General features: G+C 37.8%; 1 protein-coding gene across 1 annotated transcript in view; it reads right to left on the reverse strand.

Annotated features, from left to right (window-relative positions):
* DTWD2 (DTW domain containing 2) overlaps positions 1–18,435 on the reverse strand; it is a 191,700-nt gene that overhangs the window by 64,861 nt on the left and 108,404 nt on the right. The gene's annotated exons all lie outside the window — the stretch shown is intronic.

An 18,435-nucleotide genomic window follows, 5' to 3' on the forward strand; every position in this document is an offset into this window, starting at 1 on the left:
AAAATATACCCAAATAGTTTACACTAACAGAAAAAAAATGAGGAATCTCACTTGCTTCCCTACCCCACATATATGCTTTATGATCTTCTGAAAACAGAATATTTACTTGCTTGAGCAAGAAAACAACAGGAGTCATGTATTTTCTTTATTGGCTATCAAATTACCCTCTCTGTTACTTGCTGAAATAGCCTAAATCTTGCTTTCATCTGTGCAAAGAGAAGGAAGTCTACTTTCAACATCTCCATGAAACAAAAATGAAAGCATGTGCATGTCATCTTAGGTTCTAGTCATTTAATCAAAACTTTTTACTTCTTGCTGATAGAGTGAGGGACACCACACTCTCTACACAATGAGCCAACTAACTTCTCAGCTAGTATAAGTCCATCTAGCTTTTATGTTGATTTATACTATCTGAGAATCAGAATCTGAATCCCAATAACTGTTTATAAACTGGGGAACAAGGTGTATTATTTTTTGCTTGTGTGCAGTCACCTAGCTATCTACATCCACATGAAGTGGGTGGAGCTGATGTTTTCTGCACCCAAACTTGTTGAAGCGTCCTATGAATAAGGCTTACCTTCTCCCCTTCAGTAGTTAATGTTCCACTACTGGTTCAATTTCAAGACAAGTGTCCACATTAAAACACTTCAATGATTACACATTTATAATGGTTTACTACTTTATATGAAGCATTTTCCATGGTCCTGGGCCCTGTTTTTTTCCCCCTTTATTTAACGCATTGTTCAGGAGAAGGCTACTAGTATGTGATACTCATCTTTGCAAGCATTTGGGAAAGAGGTATCTTATGTACTGTGGCCAGGACAGATCTGCGCAGATGACTAACCAGATATGCAAGGAGAATTTCTGAGCCTAAGGGTTTTCAAAAAGTGAGCCGATTGCAAAGTGGCCCTGTGTTCTAGGAAGAGGGTGCACATTTTGGGGCAATGCAGCATGATCATCCATGGGAACAGTTTCCTCAGAGATTTTCACATTTGGGAGATGATATCAAGCATGAAAATATTATGTCAGTGCAGGGCAGTGGCTAGGCACTGGACCATTATTCTTGGTTCCAGATCAGTAAAACAGAAGCTGTACTTGAGAAAATGCAAAAATTAGCAGTGGGCACATTCCTACAACTGATATTACCTGGCTACAAAGTAAAAGAAGACATTGTAAATTCTACAGCATCCATCAATGGAAGCAGGTTATTTAGCCACAAAATATACATATAGACCCAGAGCACCACCAAACTAATCCAACATCAACACATCAAGGACAAAAAAAAATCTCCATAAGTCTTTCTGAATATCTTCATTACATGCACAAACATTAGTCTGAGTGCATTCAGATGACCACACAACTCTGTGCCTGTGCACGTAACCACGAATGGATTTTCAGAACAGTTAGATACTTAAAATGACATCTGAAATTTCTTAACAAAAACTATTCACTGATATCTACACACATTTACCAATTTAGATGCAGAGTGCTTGGGTTTTGAAATCCAGCTATATATGCATATCCATTTTCATTGATGTAGTATAAAATAATTTATGTTCTGTTTTATTTCCCTTTTGAGATATACCTGGTATAGAAGAAATTTAGACTCCTGGTTTGTATTTTTGGCACATTTAAGTCAAAGTGACTAAAGGTAAAGACAAAGACACTAACAACTTTGAAAGCAAAATATTAGTTCTTACCCACAGGATCCCAAACACATCTGATAATGTGATTATTTCCCTAAGTAAAGAGAATAGGATGTTCATAAATTCAACGGTAGTTTAGTTCACAATGACAAGAATTTTCCAGTCTCCACTACCTAATTTAGTCACTTCGGTATACCTTGTGCACCCCCTATACATGGAATTCACCCCCTCACTCAGCAGCTGTCATTCAGAATGCCCTCAGATGTCTGAGTTAAAACCAAACCTTTATACTATATTCATTTCTTGATGTTTATTTTTATGAGAGTTAAGGGCCTAATCCTCAGAGTGAGCAGTAGTAAGTTAAAATGGCCAAAATGTTGCTTAGCCCATATTAATAACAGAAACACTGACGGGCTGTTAAATTTACTGGTGTATGCAAACATTCAAATTTCTATTTCCCCTATTTCTAGTTAGAATCAAAATTTGATTTTCTAAATCAATGATATAATCATATTAATTAACCATTTGAAGAGGCTTCAAAATATTTTTTAAATATCCTTCTCCTATCCAGCATAAGAGGGGAGAGGATTTTGTTTCGATCCCAGGCTCAATGAGCATCTATTCCAATTATTCTTTGTACACAGTTGGTTGGAAAAGGAAGGCTTTTCTTGTGTCTTTCTGCAAAATCCTTTTTCACAAGCTTGGCAATATCTTCCATTTCTTGGTGGTAGACAGGTTTGCATTATTAATATTTGAAAATGCTCTATGGTATACACACAGAGAATACCATATGGGACTTGAGAATCTGACTGAAATGCTGAGAATGACTTCAAAGAAACAGACGCTGTAGGTTTATAATTTACTGAGATATTATGAATATCTAGCTATACCACATTAATAGCTTTTTATACCATCTGGTAGTCTTGTATGTTTGACATCATATTATAGCCTTGAGCTGGCTCCGTCTTCTGAATTTTGTTACTGTCTTAAAACACATACTACAGCTAATTAATCTGCATGTTTTGACCTCACAAGTGAACTGCTTCATAAATTCAATCTATAAATGTGGAAGGAAAAAGCAATTCCTTTTATTTTCTCAATTACTTTACAAGATCCGATGAGTAAAAAGTTCTTGCCACAGCACTATCTTTGACCGCATCTGCTATGGATAATTCTATTAATCAGTCACCATGGTTTTTATAATGTTCACAGTTAAGACACATACATCCCTTGAACAGTAACAAGTGAGAATCCATAATCACATTTTAGAATGTGGTGACTGTCACATTTCTACAAATTTTTGTCAGTTAATCACTGATGAGGAGCCTGCAAATGATCATGCTGTAAATGATGAGGCTGTTCATTATCCTTCATACAAAAGTCGCACTGAAATGATGATGATCACAGTACATGCTCCTCAGGTGTCTGATCCAAAGTCCACTGAAATCTCTATTAAGTTCATAGTTAAGGTGACATGATGTTCAAATGCATAGAATGGGTAGACTAATAATCTCTCCTAGTTTCCTTTCTCTCTCTCTTTTTCAACCTATACACATGCTTTCCGTTTATGTAAGTCTATTGTCCTTTATGTTTTCAATTAGTCACAAATATATGTTCAATACTGTTTTCAGGAGGGTCTACAAGCTGATTTTTTAAAAATGAAAGGGTTGAATTTTTCAACCTACCAGATTAAAATCTTCAGTCAGTGGGTATAAGAGATACATGGCTGGCATTTATCTGAAATGATAATATGGAGGGAAGGTTGTGGATCGCGGAGCAGTTTGATAATATAGGATTGGATTCTACTCCAGCTAGTGAGGGGATTTTATCCATTCTTTGCCCAAGGGGTTTGCAACTTCAGGGTATTTTTGGACCTCTGCTTGTTTTGGGCATCTCAGAAAGAACTAGTAGCATAATTTGCCCCGCCCCCAAATCTTCACCTCTCTCTCAGTTCTACCTTTTGTGACACATAATGGATTGCTGTAACATGCTCTCCACAGGGTTTCCCATGAAGACCACTTGGAGACTACAGCAGAGGTAAAATGCAGCTGCCTCTCTGAAGTGAGGCTAGTCACAGGCAACACATCACATCAGCTCTCCAAGATTTGCACTGTCTCATTATTAGTTTCTGATTGAAATTCAAGGTGTTGATTGCAATCTAAAGTCCTATTCAGTCTGAGTCCTGGATATGAGAGGTGTCGCCAAATGTACTACAACAGCCTTTGAGACCAGCTGTGGTGCTTCAACTAATAATCCACAGCTTTAAATATCCAGGGGCTGGTGGAAGTGTTCCTCAGTGGAAGATTTTCAACTCTGGAATTTCTTCCATGGCTAGTCCAAGACCCAGAGTTTGCTGACCTTTAACAGAGTATGCAAGAAATCTCCCAAGCTGTTGCCTGAGGGGATAAAGTTAGTAGGTCAGCAATTAGTTTGTTTTGGGGAAATCATCTGTTTCTATTAATTATAATACAATTAAAATTACAGAAATAATGTTTTTAAAGGTTTTGTTTTTACAAACCCACCCACCCATTTCCCTTCAGTTTTGTAACATTTTATAAATTAAAGAACAAACATATAACACCTATCCTCTTCCATTCATTGTCTGCTTCCCTATCACACCCATTCAGCCAAAATGGTAGCTTTACCTGTTTCTAAGACTACCTATAGTCCAGTACATCAATAAAGATTTTATTTGGAGGATATTTTTCATCGGTCATGTAGTGGCATCCCTTCGTAAACATGCTTCGTAATTTGTTGGTGTTCCATGCTAATAATATGTCCATAACAAGAAATCACCAAAACCAAAACAGTACTGATGGAGGAGGCAGTTGCTGGGTTCAGCTATGAATATCCTCATTTCTGATCTGAATTAAATAGGTATTAACAAAAAAACCACACACAAAAGATATCACAAAGAGTTCTAAACAGTATGATTCAATAATTCTTCCTCTTTTCTCAACTGTTCAGGTTCCATTGACTTAACTCCCCTGATGTCATAATCTCAAAACCTGTCCAGTCCTCTGAAAAGTCCTCCAGGAAAAAGAGTCAAGATTTTATATTTTATATGTTTAAAAAGCCAGCAGATATTTTTTTTTAAATCTTAATGCTTATAGTGTCATCTGAATGCTTCAAAGATAAAACAGGAACTTTTTTTTTGCACTTTGCAGTTCATCTTCATAGAGTTATATATTCCGACTAAGAAAATAGTACAATAAAATAACCTTTGTATTAATGGCATAAAATTTGGAAAATATTCCCTAAATTTATATCTGGTTTATATTTTGACAGTAAAATAAATTGTACTTTATGCAGCTATACATTTTAATTAGGGCTGTCGATTAATCGCAGTTAACTCACGTGATTAACTCAAAAAAGTTAATCGCAATTTAAAAAATTAATCATTAATCTTAGTTTAATCGCACTGTTAAGCAATAGAATACCAATTGAAATTTATTAAATATTTTTGAATGTTTTTCTACATTTTCAAATATATTGCTTTCAATTACAAATCAGAATACAACGTGTACAGTGCTCACTATCATTTTTAGAGTGCAAATATTTGTAATAAAAATAATATAAACAAAAAAAAGTGTTTTTCAATTCACCTCATACAAGTACTGCAGTGCAATCTCTTTATCATGAAAGTGCAACTTACAAATGTAGATTTTTTTCTGTTATATAACTGCACTCAAAAATAAAACAATGTAAAACTTTAGAGCCTACAAGTCCACTTAATCCTACTTCTTGTTCAGCCAATCATTAAGACAAACAAGTTTGTTTACATTTACAGAAAATAATGCTGCCCGCTTCTTTTTACAATGTAAACAGAAAGTGAGAACAGGCATTTTCATGGCACTTTTGTAGCCGGCATTGCAAGGTATTTACGTGCCAGATATGCTATACATTCATATGCCCCTTCATGCTTCGGCTACCATGCCAGAAGACATGCTTCCATGCTGATGACTCTCGTTAAAAAAATGTGTTAAATTTTTGACTCCTTGGGGGAGCATGGTATGTCACCTTCTCTGTTTTACCTGCGTTCTGCCATATATTTCGTGTCATAGCAGTCTCAGATGATCCAGCACATGCTTTTCGTTTTAAGAACACTTTCACAAAAAGCAAAGAAGGTACCAATGTGAGATTTCTAAAGATAGCTACAGCACTTGACCCAAGATTTAAGAATCTGAAGTGTCTTCCAAAATCTGAGAGGGGTGAGGTGTGGAGCATGCTTTCAGAAGTCTTAAAAGAGCAACACTCTGATGCAGAAACTATAGAACCTGAACCACCAAAGAAGAAATTCAACCTTCTGCTGGTGGCATCTGCCTCAGATGATGAAAGTGAACATGCGTCGCTCCACGCTGCTTTGGATCGTTACCGAGCAGAACCCGTCAGCATGGACGCATATCATCTGGAATGGCGGTTGAGGCAAGAAGGGATATACGAATCTTTCGCACATCTGGCAGGTAAATATCTTGTGACGCCAGCTACAACAGTGCCATGCGAACACCTATTCTCAATTTCAGGTGATGTAAACAAGAAGCAGGCAGCATTATCTCCTGCAATGTAAACAAACTTGTTTGTCTGAGCGATTGGCTGAAGTAGGACTGAGTGGACTTGTGTGCGCTAAAGTTTTACATTGTTTTATTTTTGAATGCAGGTTTTTTTGGTACAGAAATTCTACATTTGTAAGTTCAGCTTCCATAATAAAGAGATTGCAGTACAGTACTTGTATTAGGTGAATTAAAAAATACTATTTCTTTTGTTTTTTACAGCGCAAATGTTTGTAATAGAAAATAAATATAAAGTGAGCACTGTACACTTTGTAGTCTGTGTTGAAACGGAAATCAGTATATCTGAAAATGTTGAAAATATCCAAAAATATTTAAATAAATGGTATTCTATTATTTTTAACAGCACGATTAATTGTGATTAATTGTTTTAATTGCTTGACAGCCCTAATTTTAATGATAGGCAACAATACTTTAGAGCAAACATCACAGGCAAACTTTCAGTAAAGGAGCACTGCTGTGTAATTTTAAATAGATTTAATTATGTGACCTCTTTTGTTTGTCACAGCCTCTAAGAAGTAGTTTAAAACAGTTAATGCATGGTTGCAATGAAGCGTCCAGGAAGTTATTAGGACTGGCAGAGACGTGGTATGAGGTATTTTAAAAGGCAGAAGTTTTACTGACCAAATGCTTATCACAGCAAGGAATTAATTTGTTACACCCTGGAAATTTCCACAGAAAGAGGAATAACTAATATTACTAGTAGGGAATGTAGACTAACTCACCAGTCCCAGTACCAAAGAACACTCTCCATCCTCCAGATTTCAAGTCCCCTTTCTTCAGGGCTTCACAGTTTTATTTCTCCAAAATAAAGCTATTTAACACTAGCTCAGCATCTCTATCATATCCTTCTCACTCCCTGCGGCTCTTAAACTCCACAGGCCCTCTCTCTGGAAGTCAGCATGAGCCTTTCTGCTGCCTTCTCTTTTCTAGCCTGCAGGATTATACTCTGCAAGCCATCCTGAGTCATATATAAACTGGATTCTTTCACTTGACCCTGCAGAAGCCTTCCTACTCCCTGCAGCACTCATTCGCTCACTGTTATATGAGAGCCTCCCTGTAGATCTCACCTGTTTCCAGCTCCACCTGCTGAGCTGGGAGCACTCCTTTATATACTCCCCAGGAAGCAAGCAATCAGGAGACTCAGTCTCATGACCCCTTCCTTGCTGGGGCTGATAAATACAACCGGCAGTCTATCAGTCCCAAACACTGGTTCTTAAAGGGGTTCTGCCTCAGAACAAGGCCAGCCGGTTCCAGCCCCTACAGCCCTTAAAGAAACAAACCATCCTATTACACAGACATAGGGCCAAATTCTCTGCTAGCGTAAAATGAGGGTAGGACCACAGAGTTAAATGAAGTTTTGCATATTTACACCGGAGAATTTGGCTCATAATCTTGGAGCAATAAACTATGGTATGATTTTCTGATTGTGAAATAGACGATAGATGAAGTAATATATATGAATAAATCAAGAATTGTCAGAGGTACCAGATCATTGTTTGTGAGTTCGTTGATTTACCTACCATGCTGAAATCCTTTACTCTTCTTGTTACTCATTTTTCAAAATGTTTCTATTTTTGGTTCCTATCCCTTAAATAGATCACACACAAACATTAAACTTCACTCTTCGGGGAGTCCCTAATAAGCAGACATATTTTCATAGGTTTAAAGAACCGAACATGGGAGTTATGGAAGTATTTAAAAGGTATGATTATGAGAATACAAATGCACACAGATGCTTAAAAATAATATGTATATTTTAAGCAAATACACATCTATATTTTGAAGTGTACAGAATATACAGGATAGAAGCATATAATACTCATCAGTTTGATATTACATGAACAGTCTGACGTTGGAATAATATATAAGCATCATTTTATGCATGCTTTGCAAAAGGCACATAGCCCCAGAGGCAATTTATGAGCATGTATAGGCAACATGGAGAGAATGACTGGCAGGAGATACCACTTGGGGTATAGTTGGATATACCTGGGGTTTAGTTCTGTTCTGGAAAGAACAGAAGAGGGAAAGCCACATGGGAGATATGTGGTCCTATATGGGGAGCAGGAGGAAAGAAGTCACATACAAAGGCAAGAGGCTGTCTGAGAAAAAAATGGGATATGTTCCTGAAAGCCTTGCAAGATTCGAGGCTTAGAATCTCTATGCAGCTTTCAAGAAGTCTCCAGGGATTTCTCTCCCGGAGTAATTCTGAAACCTTTTATACAAACTAAAAGAAATTCCCAGGCAGGCTAAACACTTCACTATCAGGAGTTACGGCGGAAAGAATCTATACATCACTTACTTCAGCCAAAATGCTCAGGAGAACATTGTATTTTTCTGAAAACAGACACAAATTAAAATTCCTTGAAATTAGAAGTAAAGGTACACTTTCTTTTGAATGTTCTGAGCTTTTCTATTATGGTGATGCAGGTAATATTCACTCAATAACCTTCTCTCTGTCCCCACAGATGGTCATTACAATTAAGAGTAAGGTCTAGGGTTAGGGTTTGATTGTTGTAAGAGTGGCACTATGGGTGCAGACTTAAGGTTGCCTGAGTAAAAGCCTCAGCTAAAGTACCAGGATAGTGTGTGCACTTTGTCTCTTTGGAGGCAGCAAACTTAACATCTGTGAGGGTCCAACGAAAGAGACTGGAAACTGCAGGGAAAATGCACTGGGGGAGCCTCGGGACTGTAATGGCTGTTGGTGTCATTCTGCAAGGAGTAACCAAGAAGCCAGGGTGAGGCCATTGTACTGTGAGCAGGATGCTGGTGTCAGGGCTATGAGAAAAAGCTTCACAACACATCAGCACCCAGGGTTACAGAGGAGGAAGAGATACAACCCCTTTGTTGTTTGTGGTTTTATATGAAAAATCTTGAGGACATTTCAAATTTGGTTTGAGAGCTTAAGTTGTGTGACTAAAGAACTACGATTTTCAGCTATTTGACAAAACTTTCTACCTGTTGCTGAACACTTCTAGTATAAGCATGGTCATTTGTGCTAACCAAGTACCTTCCAACAATTGCATTTTTCTCAATGGAACATGGAAAAATAACAGTAGCAATGAAATTCCAGCTGGGAAGTAGTTAAAATATTATAGTTTCAAAATTGTTTCCTTAACCCTCAATTTCTCTTCCATTTGAAGACAAGACTTTCCTTTAAACTTTCCATTAGAGCTTCATAATTCTCTTTATTATTCTTAATAACACTAGATGGCAACAGATTATTGATGGCGCTCACCAATTGTTTGGGGAACTCTCTAATGAAGATCCTTGTTAATAATAATGGCTAGGGCTATTTATTTATAAATAGGAGCATTGAGAAATTAGTGCGCAGCAGGCATATGATTAAAAATGCTGAAGAATTTGATTACACATAATAAATATTTGGGTGCTTTATTGACGTTCTGATCTGAAGACCTGTATAGTTCTTTTCTAAATGGCAATTGCTTACAACACTGTATTGTACTTTAAAATGAAGAGATATTAGTAATTTCTTTTCATCCAAGTTAAGAATACAAGAAATATTTTCAGACCAAGCAGGCATTTGTGTATTAAATATAGTTTGTATCTTTAAAGCTAATGGTTAAACAAAAGTAAAATTGAATACATTATAATACAGAATAATGAAAGGGTGTTACTAGGAAATTTGATTTGTCATTTATCTCATCCTACACGGCAATAACCCTGACTATCAGCATTATAGATCCACCAAAGAGAAAATGGAAGACAAGATCTGTCAGCCAACTCCCGCAGTCCTGCTCTTCAGAGAAACTTCCAACTCAAGAAATAGGCTACAGAATAAGTAAAGAGAAGAATAAATTGGCTATTCTAAGCAATGTTGCTTGAGGGGATATGGCAAAGAATGCAGGCTAGAAGAGAACCACAATAAACTGGGTAATCTGTGAGTCTCCCTTGTCACATGGCCCTTTCCTCCCATGTGATCAGCTGAAAGCACTGACTATCAGAAGCGTAGCAATTAATAAACGCTCTAGTAAAGCAGCTTCAGTGTAGCTTGCATGACAGTTCTTCTGAATTCAGAGACTACTACAGGTCCAACTGACAATAGCAAATAAATGTGATGGGGGAGGAGCAGGTATACAGATCAGGGAGGCCAGAGCCTCATCCCTCCAAGCACAAGTTTGACGTGCTGCTGTATAGGAGTAACATTTGTAAGGATGCAGATGCAACCTTTGGGTAGTCTTAAACCAACTGGATGCAATCTTTTATTTAGCAGGCAATGGAAGCACTGCATGCTGTTTTCTCTTGCTGGAAGCAGATGAAAAGCGGCACATGTTCTGTTACTGGTTGTGCATGAGGGGGTAAAATTTAATCAGTCACATTATGTACAGAACAGAAAACTTTTCCCCCTGTGAGGGAGAAGGCACTAGACCTAGGGTCAATAGAACAATTGTTTAATTAATACAAAAGTCTATTGCTCTTTAGAACAAACTCTGGGGGGCAAGGAAATATTGTTTGATCCAGAAAAAAATCTGAAGACAGGGAGGTGATATAAAGGAAGGAACTCAAGCTAAAGTCCCGGCAACTAAACACACATCTTTGAAAGTGAGATTCTTGAAGGGGAAAATTTCCCTTATGTTCAAATATGGGATCCATAACCACATTGAAAACTTACAAAAGGAATCACTGTGGAATAGTTTGCTGGTGTTTTACTGAATATAATCATTGACTTGTGAAAGGATGAGATCCAATATCTCTAACCTAGATATGAAAAACTGAGAAACTGCCGAAGTGTATAGATAATTCACCTTGCAGTCTTTCTTACATTCTGCCAGTATCACTCAAGGATATGTTTAAGGGAGCAGGAGAAAACGTCAATGTTCTTCTCTTGCCCCACCCTGAGAGAAGATATCCCGCATCTTGGCGAACGTATTGGATGCAGACTTCTTCCTACTCTTCCCAACAAATGGCTGGCCTACACCGGGAACTTAAATCAGCAGAGCTACATCTCTGCAGAGCATGAAAAATCCACACCCCTGAGGGAAAGGTTCTGATCTGCTGAAAGCCACTGTTTCTAGCTAAATATGTATATCATTAATGCATATGAAGTTATGAGAATTGTGTTGTATGATTGTCACTAAAATATGCTGTGGGTTTGGGAAGCACCCAGATACTAGGTCCCCAAAGACAATAATTGGAGAGATAACCAACTCCCAGGTGGGTGTCGAACAACCATCAACAGCTATTGTCTAGCAAGAGTGATACAATGCAATGACTCACTTGCACAAGGCCACACCAGGGGAATTGCTCAACCTCGCCTGGTGACTCAGCAATGCCCACCAGACATGCCTGGACTTGTGTTCTCCAAGAACATGGACTAAGGATATAAAACAGAACACAGTGCCCCCATGCTGGGCCTTTTCTCCTCCCCCCATGACCTATGCTGCAAGCAACAAGGACACTCAGAAGACTGATGATTTCAACAGAGGAGACTGGCCAAGGTTTAAGAGACAAACCTGTATATTAAGGACTGTAAAATCCAGTGGGATGAGAACACTGCTTGATCTAAATACTGTCTAGTGTGATAAGGTTTAAGGTTTAGACTGCATGCTTATATTTTATTTTATTTTGGTAACCACTCTGACTTTTTGCCTATCACTTAAAATCACTTAAAATCTATCTTTTGTAATTAATTAACTTATTTTACTGTTTATCTTTACCAGTGAGTTTGCCTGAAGTGCTTGGTAAATCTGCTCAGGTTTACAAAGGCTGGTGTATATCCACTTTCCATTGATGAAGTGGTGAACCAATTAATAAACTTGCATTGCTCAAGAAAGGGTCTTGAGCAGTGCAAAACGGTATACTCCTGAAGTACAAGGCTGGGAGCTGGAGAGATTTGGCTGGCACCTTTCTCTGTGTGATTCATGAGTGGCTCTGTGAGCATTCATGCAATCTAACTGGGTGTGGGGCTCTACATGTGGTTGTGCTGAGTGAAACAGCACCTGGACAGGTTTGCTGCTTGTCACTAGCAAAGTACTGTGAGACAGCCCAGGCTGGAAAGTTAAGAGGGCACAGCGGTCTCACAGTCTCAAGCTGTACCCTGGAGATCCCGCCACACCAATACAGCCTGATTGTCACACCAGACTGCAATGTTGTGGGTAGTTCCCAAGATAGGAGAAAATATAAAATAGAAAACACACATTCTTAATAGACTTCTCTATAAATGAACCAGACAACCTAAACCTGTAGAAGGTCTTATCTGAATGACCACCATTCCAAAGTATCCTCTTTTCACATCAGGTTCATTAATGTGGCCTAACATAATGGGCTTTCAAATTGTCTCAATTTTCGATCTAATGACACCAGCTCCCAGCTCATGAAAAGGAGATATAGAACTACAGAGAGTAAACCCTGGTAAACTATTATTAAAAATTTTTACTCAGTCTTTCTGCACAACATATTTTTAACAATGCTTCTAAGTGAAAAAGAGTACTTTATCAACATGACACCTTGATTGTATATATCAGCTACATATTAAATAGAGAATAACAAGTAATTTATACTAGGACAGTCATGCTCTCCCACATAAAATTCGGCAGGAGAGCAAAATCCCCAAGTTTACATCTATTCAGCATGCAATGTTTTCATATCTATGGGGTGAGCAGAAGTCATGGCCCTCTAAGCCCCACTGCTATCCCAGTATCTGTGCGAAATCCTACAGAACTCAAGACATCTGCAGAAAGCAAGGAGATTGATACAAAGGACAAAGTATTTTGCTCCCTGGTACAATGGCTCCATCTCTAATACCGCCATATGTGTCTTATCCTGAATCTGAGAGGGTTTTCCAGTAGGGACAGAGCCACAAGAATTAATGCTTACAAGATCTACATTTATCTTAATGGGTTTTTCCAAGGGGTAATGCCACACAGTGTATCAGTCCCATAGCAGTATCCCTCAAAACCCTTCCTGACAGACTTTGTAAAGGACATTCTTACACAAAGTAAGAGGTGGATGCATGTAGATACCACCACCCCCAAAGTCACTGAAAATCTGTTGAGGATGTTCAGCTACTTTCATCCCCTTCCCTGCAAAACCAAGTAACAGAAATGCAAGTTACAATGCAATTTGTATGGTCTACTGCATCATTCATAACTATAAAAAGGGACAATAAATTATGTTAGAACTGGCCATCTTCCATGGCTAACCAGCAAAAAATCCCAGTTGGGATCCAGTGACTCTCTGCAGGCATCCCACAAAGCTAATCAGGTGCTCAAAGGCAAATGTAAAGCCCCAGCTCTTCTTTAGCAATCTGCAATGAATCTGTTAATCAAGAGGAACAGGATTTCATTGTTCCTTATGCATGTAATGTACATATTGGGGGAAGAGAATCTCAGCTCATGTCTGTTCTCTGGCTGAGAAGAGGGGATTTAAATCCAGATTAATGAAAGTTTGGATTAATGACAAAGTTTGTTTTTTTTCCTGTGAAGTAAGAAAATGAAAAGATCTATTAGATCACCTATACCTGTCCTGAGTGCTTTGCCACACCTTTACCCCTCCATGCCCAAAAGCCATAGTTCCAGTAATGAAGATTCCATTAATGCACAGGCCTTAACTAAGTTTTGCCTATGCAAATATTAACAGTTGCAAAGTCTTTGAATTTCAAGAAGCAATAAAAAAGTCCTTTCAAGCAAGTTACAAGCAGAAGAAAGATTGGAGCTCAAAATGTCAATATTTAAAACTTGTGGTGAAGGATGTGCAAGTTCCGTTTACCCACATAGACAGTTTCTGATAGTGTCTGCTGATATGGGGAACTGTTGGAGACAAATCATTTCCCCAGTATCCATCTTCCCAAGCTCTCTGGATCAAGCACTGAATCATAGATATGTGCTTGTACAGAACCTAGCTCAACAGGACCAGAATTCTAGGGGCTTTGGACTCTACCACAATGCAAATATGTAAATAAATAAATAATAATGAATGGCAAGTATTGGTCAGAGTTCTATACCGGGCTGGTATGTATTTGGATATCATCTAACAGCCCCTAATATAAAGTCTCCTGGATTGTGGACTAGGGAATGAAACATTGCCTCTTCATTCTTTTGGATTACTAAAGCAGTTTTGCTCACGTACCAAGAGAGGTCTGGTAGATGACATAACTGTTTTATATTTAGCATGGAAGTGCACACTAAGGAACTGTAAAAGAATTTCCCACCTTCAGATAGTGACTACATGCTACCTTGCAGCAAATACCGCTGGATTTCCTGGGACACACTTTAAAGATGAGATAGAACTATGGTCTGGCTGTCATTTATTCAACAATCACCAGAGGATCTCCAGGGCTTATTTCCAAGAGAGAAAATGTGATTTTTTTTTAAACTTTACCTAACAAGAAAACTCTGCACAAGTATTTTGGGCAAGGATTCACCAAGTTACTTAAAACCATGCCCAGCTTCGAGCATGTGAGGAGTTGCACTGATGTCAATGAGACTCTTATCATATTTAAAGTTCAGCATATGCTTAAATACTTGCTCATTTGAGGCCTTAATTAAGAGGGATTTGAACTATATTTCAGACAATTAAAACAACTGGAATTACTTCTGGAATAATGAAAATAATGGGAAGGTTCCCTCCGCTGCCTTTTTTGCATTGATGGACTAAATTAACATCTACTATGAGCTTTCTAAACTGGTCCAGTATAAACAGAATAATGTATATTTTAATGGTTAAATATTTGTGACTTTTATCTAATTTTTCCAATTAAAAATTTAAAAAACTTTACTCCTAATTCATGACAATAGATATAACAGCTTCTAATAGCTCACTAACATAAAAAGGTGTTGGCTGTACAAGTGAAACAATATCATTCCACAAATACATACAATATGTTAATTTTTAAAATATATTATCTGAATGCAAAGATTTTAATAACATAACATTTAGCACTCACAAAGCACTTTGAAAATGTAAGTTCCATACAAACATTAATTAATAAGGAAAAAAGCAATGATAATCTAAAACTGACCTTCAAAACGGATTAGCATTTTTCTGATGTCGTGTAAATGCTCATTTGACCAGCACTTGTGGACTCAGAAATATGTAGAATGTTTTCTCATCTGACTTAAACCAGAAATAATGGACTTTTTGAAAAGGTATAACAAACTCTTTTGATGAAGTACGCCAATCTACCTTAACCAAATTATTTGTACTCAGAAAAAAAATAATTCAAATTTAGTTAAATCTACATAAATATATCTAAACATATTGAATGTGTGTGATGTAAAAGATGGAATCAGGTAAGAACATGTCTGTTAATGCTGCCAATAGCACTAGCAGTCCTGGAGGAGGCACAGACCAGCATCGAGCAGATTCAGACCACCATCCTTTCCTGTGCTGAGATGAGTGCATAACTTTGACTATAAGGGTTAAACAGGTATACTAGTGGGAAGATCCAAGGATGCTCTTCTCCAGTGTTCAGGGGCACTATGTCTTACAAAGTGATTGTGCCTCCAGCTACTTATTGTAAGACATACAACCACCTGAGTGCCTAGGAAGTGTCCACTGCTATACTGGTGACTGACACAGTTTAATTATGATTTCAGTGGGACTGGTTATGGAAGTATCTGCTCATAAAAATAAATACTGTATGGAGGTCATAATCTGGCCCATAATATATTAAAACATACTGAAATGCGATGACTGTAACACTATAAAACATGAATGTCTGTTTTTTTGAAAGGCCTTTGTTGTGCATAGGAGCATTAAATTATTTGAATTTTGTAAATCCGATTTTATTCTACAGTTTTATCAACTTCAATAAACTAGCTGTACAAATGCAAACATTTTATGCTCTATTTTTAGTGTATTTCAATGAATTAAAGACCTGCCTACTCTATTCTCCTGTAAAAGGGTTGGTTTCTTATTCTTCACACTGTCTCGGAACAGAAGAGCATTTCTTCTGCCCTGAAATTAAAAATATTTCTGTTGGAATTAAAAGCTTAAGGCAGTAAATGCTTTAAGCATCAAGATTATGGGGAATTGCCAGTAGTCTACATTTTTACTGAGAGCGTAGGGGAGTATAGTTTTCTAATATACTGTTAGAGTAACTACCACAAACAGTAATCTTTAAACTAAGCTGATTGAGCAAAATGGCCACTAAAAATAATGGATTTAAAACAAAACAACAACAAAAATGAAATTAAGTGTTCCAGTGCTGTAAAAGACTGTCCTGTCATAGCAGATAACTCATTGAGTAGGATTGAGAAGAAAAGGAAATGGTTTAAGGTGTTCTTTGTGAAGCGAAGGGACAGGAAGACCATGATGTTTGCCCCCAGGTATAGAAACAGCCCCTGAAAGCAGCCTCCAAACCTCACAGTTCGATGGGGGGGGATAAACAAGAGGTCAAATGCCCTCTTCCTCTGTGCCCCAGTGTAGCCCTCTGCTACCAGGGCTTCCCTGACCATGAATGGCCTCAAGGACTACCCCACCAGTAGATTGATAGAAAAGATAACACAGCCCCTTGCATTAATTTATTATGTAGTATTGGGATGCCACCAGGTGAAAGGCCACCAGGCCCATCACAAAATCTAAAGTATTCTGTGGGATATGCTAGAGGCCAGAAGTCAGTACATCAGCTCTGGTCCATGGTAATCTAGTAATGCAGCTTTGCTGGAGCCCCACTACCAAGGCTTCCAGGGACTGCAACAGCTACACCAAAAAGATAAAGCACAGCACTGCATTACCTTTCCTGCCTAAAACATCTATTCCTCCCATCCCCCACCTACCCAAGTCCTTGCCCCACTCCCAAGTACTGTAGTCTCCATTATGAACCCCAGACCGCATGAAGGAGATTCTGTAGGGTCCAGTTCTGTGCAGAGCTAGAGAGGCACAATATGGTCTGGTGTTCTTTTCTAACTGCATATCCAGTCACATGATGCCCTAAATGGCTCTCCAAGAGGGAGCTATTTCCAGTAACCATATGAAAAAAAAAAGGATACAAACAGTTAAATTTATTTAAACAAGGTTTTTCCTCCCTTCAGTAGCCTGTGTGGCCAGCATGTGTTTTATCAGAAGCACATACCAAACTAATACAGAAGACCAATCAGACCTGGCTTTGACAACAATACTTATCTCTTTCTGCATATGTAAGAATGAAACAGCCATCTCTTATTGCAAGTCTGATTTATTTAAAAATATCGACTTGCTGCATAATTTAATAGGAACCACAAACTACTTGTGAGAGGATTGCATTAAGGTTTCAAGTTTTATATTTCTACCCCCAAAGATATTGCTTATGGCTATTTATAAAGTTTTAAAGTATTTATGGGAGATCACTTTTAAAAACCTCATAGGCTCTGGGTTTAGGATAAAATACAGTTGGTTGTGGATGAAGCATGACTTTTAGATCAAAACACCACTTTGTTAAATCCACAACTAAACTGATTAACTCATATAAGGTATTTTTAGGAGAAAATAATACAGGCTGACAAGTTGTGAATAACAAGTAACTTGTGTTAGACTGAAACTTGTTATACAAAGGATGGAATAACTGCCCAAATAACAGTGGTTAATCATGTAACAACAATAAATTAAGTCTTCCATCCTGCACTGAGAATCATGTGTATGCATCCTACACAGCACCACTGATTTACACAATTCTTTTTCAGGGCTGTGCTCACAGAGTTCTCAGAGCAGGACTAGAACCTACATCTGTTAATTTTATTAGCACTAACTGTTAGTGCTATATTCAAACATTATAATCTAGAGTACTTGGATGGGTAAAACCTATTGTTGTTAATGGTAATATCTGGAGAAAATGTGATGTTATTAATATATTTCATTATAAGTTCCCTCCATATTCAGTAGCTGTGATTTGACAACCATTTTGGATTCTTACAAGCTTTACCTTGGACATGAGTAGAAGAGTTGAGAATTTGCACTGAAAGGCCACAACATCCTACTTTCACACTCAGGTTCGTACACTTACCTGGAAATAGGATCAGGATAAAAAAACGTAGACTTCACCACTGCAAACATTTTATTAAGAGGCCTTACTACCAACAACAACCTTTTGAAGTCCTGAGTTCAAGCTAAAGATGGTTTGGAATTTTCTGCTGAAGCTTCTTTTGGACAGAAAATCCATTTCCACAAAATGGAAAATCTCCCTGACATTTTTCAAATTTTCCCATTGGAAAAATTTCGTTTCAGTTCAAGTCAAACTGAAAATATTTCAATTTGTCATTCCAACCCGATTTTTTTCAAGG

Source organism: Chelonia mydas, chromosome 5, assembly GCF_015237465.2.
Source record: "Chelonia mydas isolate rCheMyd1 chromosome 5, rCheMyd1.pri.v2, whole genome shotgun sequence".
NCBI classification, from domain to species: domain Eukaryota; kingdom Metazoa; phylum Chordata; order Testudines; family Cheloniidae; genus Chelonia; species Chelonia mydas.